The 6822-nt window shown below is 33.6% G+C and overlaps 1 protein-coding gene and 1 pseudogene across 1 annotated transcript in view; one reads left to right on the top strand and one right to left on the bottom strand.

Annotated features, from left to right (window-relative positions):
• Positions 1-6822, top strand: part of DNAJC1 (DnaJ heat shock protein family (Hsp40) member C1) — a 205241-nt gene that overhangs the window by 98518 nt on the left and 99901 nt on the right. The window lies entirely within an intron of this gene.
• On the bottom strand, positions 5240-5357 carry LOC111742542 (annotated as a pseudogene).

Genomic DNA, 6822 nt, shown 5'->3' with positions numbered 1-6822 from the left:
AAAAAAGTCCATTTGAGTTATTTTATAAAGAAACTGGTAGTCAAAGTTAAAATTTGAATAGACAAAGAAAGGGGAAGAATAGTAGAAGTGAAACAATATTTCCCTTATCTTTTTGTCTGTACTTTATATGATTTAAGAACAAAAACAAAATCAAATAATCAAAACCCCACTGTCAAGCACTTCTTTTTTTATCTGAAGAAATACTAGTTCAGATATTAATTATGTTTTTCATTTTGTTTTGTGCTCTGCATTGCACATCCCAGTGATGGACCTAGTAGGGGTGCTGACAGTGAGAAGGTGGGGACCGAATATACCTCTTAAGGGTGTCAGGATGGGAAAACATCACCCTCCCTAAGGTACTGGAAGACTGGTTTTCTAGAACACTCAGATTCATGAGGAAAGGAGATGTTAGTGCTGATTTGTAAGTCGACTCAAGGGTTGGTCGGGGGGAGGACAAAGGAGACAAGGCAGAGATAGCCCCAGTTTAAGAACATTTTTCCTGTGGTAATGTAGGGCACTCGTGGATGGGAGAGAGCTGTCCGAGGTAACTTAGAACCAGTCGCTAGCTCCAGGATATCTGGAAACATGACTAAATGGAACTCTGTACGCTATGAGCCATATTCGTAATGAAAACTGGTAGGAGCCCTAGTCTTAAGAGTTTATGTGCAGGCAAAGAACATCTTTGAAATAGTGTGATATCCTAGGTACTTTACTCTAATAACAGTGGAATGTGAATTTTTGAAATCATACAGCTCAAGTATAAATGTACAGTTCCCTCAGTATTTCAAATCATAATGCTATGTGTGCTTAAATATAATGCAGTCTTTAATTTTCCCACTGAAATGATTCAAAAAAGTTTTTATCCAGTTGAATATGTAAATATGACTATAGATTAAGTAGTCAAATTTCAACTAAAATTTTACTTAACAATTTGGATATGGGTACCTATTTAATATTCTACTTAATGTAAAATAACATCAGTTTATAAGCTCTATTCAGGTAAGTATTTTTGTCTGTCTTATTTATAGCTATAACCTCTGACCCTAGAACAGTGCCAGGCATGTGATAGGTCTCAGTAAATATTTGTTGAATGAATTAATGAATTTATAAATACTTATTGCTCTTTTCTGCTTTATGCTTCTTAAACTATTAAAACTCTTCAGCAGCATTTTTGACAAGAGGATCTTTGTCATTGGAAAAACTGCTTTCTGTGTGATCAACACAGCTTATTTAACAGAGTGTATCATCTTATTTCCATATATAATGAGATACAGTCCCTTCGAATCTACGTACAGTACCATCACTGGAACTTTATCTCAAGTCACAAGTACCTGTTCATGGAATTTTAGAATTTTTTCCTTTTTTCATTATTGCTACATTAAAACCACTGTATCGCTATTTTTTCCGATATTTTTTATTGTAGTAAAATACACATAACATAAAATTTACCATCTTAAATTTGTAAATGTAGAGTTCAGTGGTATTAAGTGTATTCGTAATGTTGTACAACAATCAGCCCCATCCATCTCCCCTAGCTCTTTTCATCTTGCAAAACTGAAACTGTACACATTAAACAATAACTCCTCATTCTCGCCTCCACCCAGCCCCTGGTAACCACATTCTACTTCCTGTCTCTGTGATTTTGACTATGCATCTCATATAAGTCTAGTATTTCTCTTTTCAGGACTGTCCTGTTCCACTTAACATCATCTCCTCAGCATTCAGCCATGTCATGACGTGTCAGAATTTCCTTTTTTTAAGGCTGAATAATATTTCATTGTGTGCATATACCACATTTTGTTTATCCATTCATCTTTCAATGGGTCCTTAGGTTGCTTCCACTTTATAGCTATTGTGAATAATTCTGCTATTTACATGGGTGTACAGATACCTCTTCGAGTCCCTGGATTCATTTCTTTTGGGTATATACCCAAAAGTGGAATTGCTGGATCATATGATAATTCTCCCTTTAATTTTTCGAGGAACTGCCATACTATTTTCCATAACATTGTACCATTTTACATTCCCATTAACAATGTTCCAATTTCTCCACATCCTTGTCAACACTTGTTGAATTATTATTTTTTTTAACTTTTTACTTTGAAATATAGATTCATTAGGAAGTTATAAAGGTAGTACAGAGAGGTCTTCTTTGCCTTCTTCTCAGACTGCCCTTTGGTTATCTCATATAACTATAGTATAATATCAAAAGCAGGAAATGGACATTGATACAAAGTGCTTGTATAGTTCTGCTATTTTATTGCATGTATGTTCATGTAACCACCTCCCCAACTGACCACTAGCTCATCTCCTCCCATCCCCCCCATTATCCCTAATATCTGGCAACTACTAATGTATTTTTCATCTCTCTCTGTCATTTTGACTACACAATTTAGAGGATGTGGTTTGAGAACCATACAGTACGTGGCCTTTTGAAATTGGCTTTTTTTTACTCATTAGAATGCCCTTGAGATCCATCCAGAGTTGTTCCAGGAGTCAATAGTTCATTCCTCTTTATTAATGAATAATATTCTTTGGTAAGAATAGACCACCTTTAACCATTCACTTATTTAGGACCTTTTGGTTGTGTACAGTTTTTGACTGTTACAAATAAGGCTGCTGCGAACAGTCACATATAAGTTTTTATGTGAACCTAGTTTTCATTTGTCTGGAATAAATGCCCAGAAGTGCAATTGCTGGTCTTATAATTTATCTTTAGAGTTTTAAGAAACTGCAAAATTATTTTCCAGAGTTCCTATACCATTTTATATTTTTTACCATCAGTGTGTGAGAGATTTAATTTTTCTGCATCCTCACCATGATTTGGCATTCTATTTTTTATTTTAGCTCTTCTGATAGGTATGTAGAGATATTTCATCATGGTGTTACTTTGCATTTCCCTAATGAATAATGATGTTTAAACATCTTTTCGTGTGCTTATTTGCCATATGTATATCCTCTTCAGTAAAATCTTTCTTCATGCCTATGGCCTGTATTCTAATTGGATTTTGTTTTACTGTTGAGTTTTACAAGTTCTTTATATGTGTGTTCTAGATATGATTCCTTTTTCAGATATTTGGTTTAAAAATATTTTCTCACAATATGTAGCTCGTCTTTTCATTATCTTAATAGTCTTTCACAAAGTAAAAGTTTTAAATTATGGTGAAGTCCAGTTTATCGTTGTTTTTCATGCATGTGCTTTTGATGTTATATCAAAGAATTCTTCACCAGGCCCTAGGTTCTAAAGATTTTCTCATGTGGTCTTCTAAAAATTTTATAATTTTACATTTTATGTTTAAATCTATGATCCATTTTGAGTTCATTTTTCTATGAGGTGTTTAGGTTAAAGTTTAATTCTTTACTTATAGATATCCAATTTTTCCAGGACTTTAAAAAAATAAAAAACTATTCTTCCTCCATTGAATTGCTTTTGCACTTTTGTCAAAAATCAGTTAATACTTATGTAGAGGCTATTTTTAGGTTCTGTGTTCTATCCTATTGGTCTGCATTTCTGTTACTCTGCCAATATGACAGTCTTGATTATTGCTGCCATACAATATGTCTTAAAATCAGATAGAGCGATATAAACTGTAGAATTCATATTAACTCTCTGAACATTTGGTATAATTTGCTAGTGAAACTATCTAAGCCTGGATGTTTCTTTTTGGGGAGTTTTTAAATTAAAAATTAAATTTTCTTTGTAGATACAAGGAGTTCAAATATCTATTTCATATATCTTTTTCATGAATGAGTTGGGGTAGTTTGTATATTTTGAGCAATTGGTCATTTTCTAAATTGTCACATTTATGTGTGTAGCATTCTTCCTAATGTTCAGTTATTATCCTTTTGATATCTGCATGTCCCATTGTGATTTCATTGCTAATATTGGTAACTTTTGTTTTCTCGCATTTTTTTGTCGAATGTTTGTCCATTTTATTGATCTTTTCAAAGAACCAGTTTCTTGTTTCATTGATTTTTCTCTATTGCTTTCGTTTTCAATTTCATTAATTTCTGCTTTTGTTTTTATTTTCTTCTGCTTGTTTCGGGCTTCTTTTGATCCTTTTTGTTGGTTTCTTGATATGGAAGCTTAGATTACTGACTTGAAGCTTTTCATCTTTGCTGATGTAAGTTTTTTAGTGTTATAAATTTCACTCAGCACTGTTTTGATGTGGCCCACATGTTTTGACATACATTTTTTTTCCTCGAGATTTCTCTTTAATACATGGATTATTTAGAAGTATGTTTAGTTTTCAATATTTTGAGATTTTCCTGTTATCTTTCCATTATCGACTTACAGTTTGATTCCATTGTCATTGGAATCAAAGCCTATGATTTCAATTTATTTAAATTTGTTGAGATGTGTTTTTTGTTGCAAGATATGGTCTAACTTTTAGTATATATTTCATGAGAATTTAAAAAAAATGTGTGTTCTGTTGAATGGCGTATTCTATAAATATAAATTAGATCTACTTGGTTGATGGTATTGTTGAGTTAATTCTGCATCCTTGCTGATATTCTATTTAGATATCTTTTCAATTGTTGAGAGAGAAATGTTGAATTCTTGATAGTAATTGTGAATTTGTCTATTTTTCCTTTTAGTTCCATCATTGTTTGCGTCTCTGGTGCACACATGCACATTTAGGTTGCTATGTCTTCTTGGCGAATTGACCTTTTTTTGTCATTATTTAATATTCCTCTCTGTCCCCAGTTATTTTCTTTGCTTTGAAGTCTATTGGTATTAACATAGCTACTCCTGCTTTCTTTTGATTAATGTTTGTATAATATATCTTTCTCAACCATTTTACTTTCAAACACCCATGCTGTTATATTTGAAATAACTTATACACTCTACTAGTGTCAACTGTTTAGCATTTCAAGTGATGTGATTTCAAGTGATTACCTCCTTTTACATTCATTTACCTTCCCACTTATAATTGCCTTAAATATTTTCTTTACATACATTGAATGTTATAATTTTGATTCACCTGTCAAACATAACTTAGAAAACTCAGGTGGAGGAAATTCTATTGTATTCACCCATATTTGTACTCTTTCTCCTGTTCTTTCTTCCTGTTAAGATTTTTTTTTTCTTTCAGTTTGGAGAACTTTCTTTAGCCATTATTATCAGATAGGTCTGCTGGTAACAAACTCTTAGTTTTCCTTCATCTGAAGATGTCTTGGTTTTCCCTTTATTCTCGTTGAATATTTTCACTGGGTATGGAATTTTTTTTTTTTTTAACGCCTACAGCACCTGGTATTCCTAGGTGGTCTCCCATCCAAGTACTAACCAGACCCGACCCTGCTTAGCTTCCGAGATCAGAGGAGATCGGGCTCGTTAGGGTGGCATGGCCATAGACTTGGGTATGGAATTTTGAGTAGACAACTCTTTTCTTTCAGCACTTGGAAATGTTATGCCACTTCCTTCTTGCCTACATGTTTTTTGATGCAAAATCTATTGTCATTTGAATTGTCTTTCCCCTACAGGTAAGGTGTCATTATTTTTTTGCTACTTTTAAGATATCTTTTTCCTTATTTTTGAGGTTTGACTCTGATGTTCTGGGCATGGATTTCTTTGGATTTATCTTGAGATTGACTAAGCTTCTTGAACTTGTAAGTTTATGTCTTTTGCCTGCTTTTTCTCTTCAGGGAACTTCATGACATGAATGTTAGATCTTTTGATATAGTCCCGAAAGTCCCCAAGACTCTGATTATCTTTTTTTTTTTTAATCTATTTTCTCTTTTTTCAGATTGGGCAATTTCTATTATTCTATCTTCAAGTTTATTGGTTCTATTCTCTCTGCTCCATTTTTTTGTTGAGTGGCCACCCATTAAGTTTTTAATTTCAGTCCTTTTTAGTCCCTATATTTCCATTTGGTTCTTCTGTACATCTTCTCTGTTTTCACTGTTGGCTATTTCTTCATTTGTTTTAAGAATGTTTATTATTGCTTGTCAAACCATTTTTATATGGCTGCTTTAAAATTCTAGTCAGATCATTTGGCTATTTCTTCTTGTCATTGGCATCTGTTGATTATCTTTTCATTCAAATGGAGATATTCTTGGTTCTTGCTATGACAGGCTTTTTTTTTAAATTAAGTTTATTGGGGTGACATTCGTTAATACAATTATATAATTTTCAGGTGTACATTATAATTTCACATCTGTATATTCTATTGTGTGTTTACCACCTAAAGTCCATTTTCCTTCAGCTACCATATATTTGATCCCCTTTACCCACTTCACCATTCCCCTACCCCCGTATATTTGACCCCCTTTACCCTGTCTACCTCCCCACTCCCCACCATCCCCTACCCTCTGGTTACCACTAGTCTGTAGTCCACGTTCATGAGTCTCTGTCCTGTTCATTTGTTGCTTTTAGGTTTATATCCCACATATGAGTGATATGTGATTTTCAACTTTTTCTGTCTGGCTTATTTTGCTTCGTATGATTATTTCAAGGTCCATTCATGTTGTTGCAAATGGCTGAGTAACATTCCATTGTATATATGTACCACAACTTCTTTAGCCAATTATCTGTCATAGGACACTTGGGTTGCTTCCATGTCCTGGCCACTGTGAATAATGGTGCTCTGAACATCAGTGTACAAATACCTTTACGGATATGAGTTTTCAAGTCTTTAGAGTAAATACCCAGTAGAGGGATTGCTGTATCATATGGTAGATCAATTCTTAGTTTTTTGAGGAACCTCCATACTGTTTTCCATAGTAGCTGTACCAATTTTCAGTCCCACCAGCAGTGTGTGAGGGTTTCTTTTTCTCCGCATCCTCTCCAACATTTGTTATTACTTGTCCTGTTGATTATAG

The sequence above is a fragment of the Pteropus vampyrus genome, unplaced genomic scaffold (genome assembly GCF_000151845.1).
Source record: "Pteropus vampyrus isolate Shadow unplaced genomic scaffold, Pvam_2.0 Scaffold96, whole genome shotgun sequence".
In the NCBI taxonomy this organism is placed as follows: domain Eukaryota; kingdom Metazoa; phylum Chordata; class Mammalia; order Chiroptera; family Pteropodidae; genus Pteropus; species Pteropus vampyrus.
This window is presented reverse-complemented; position numbering and strand designations above follow the sequence as displayed.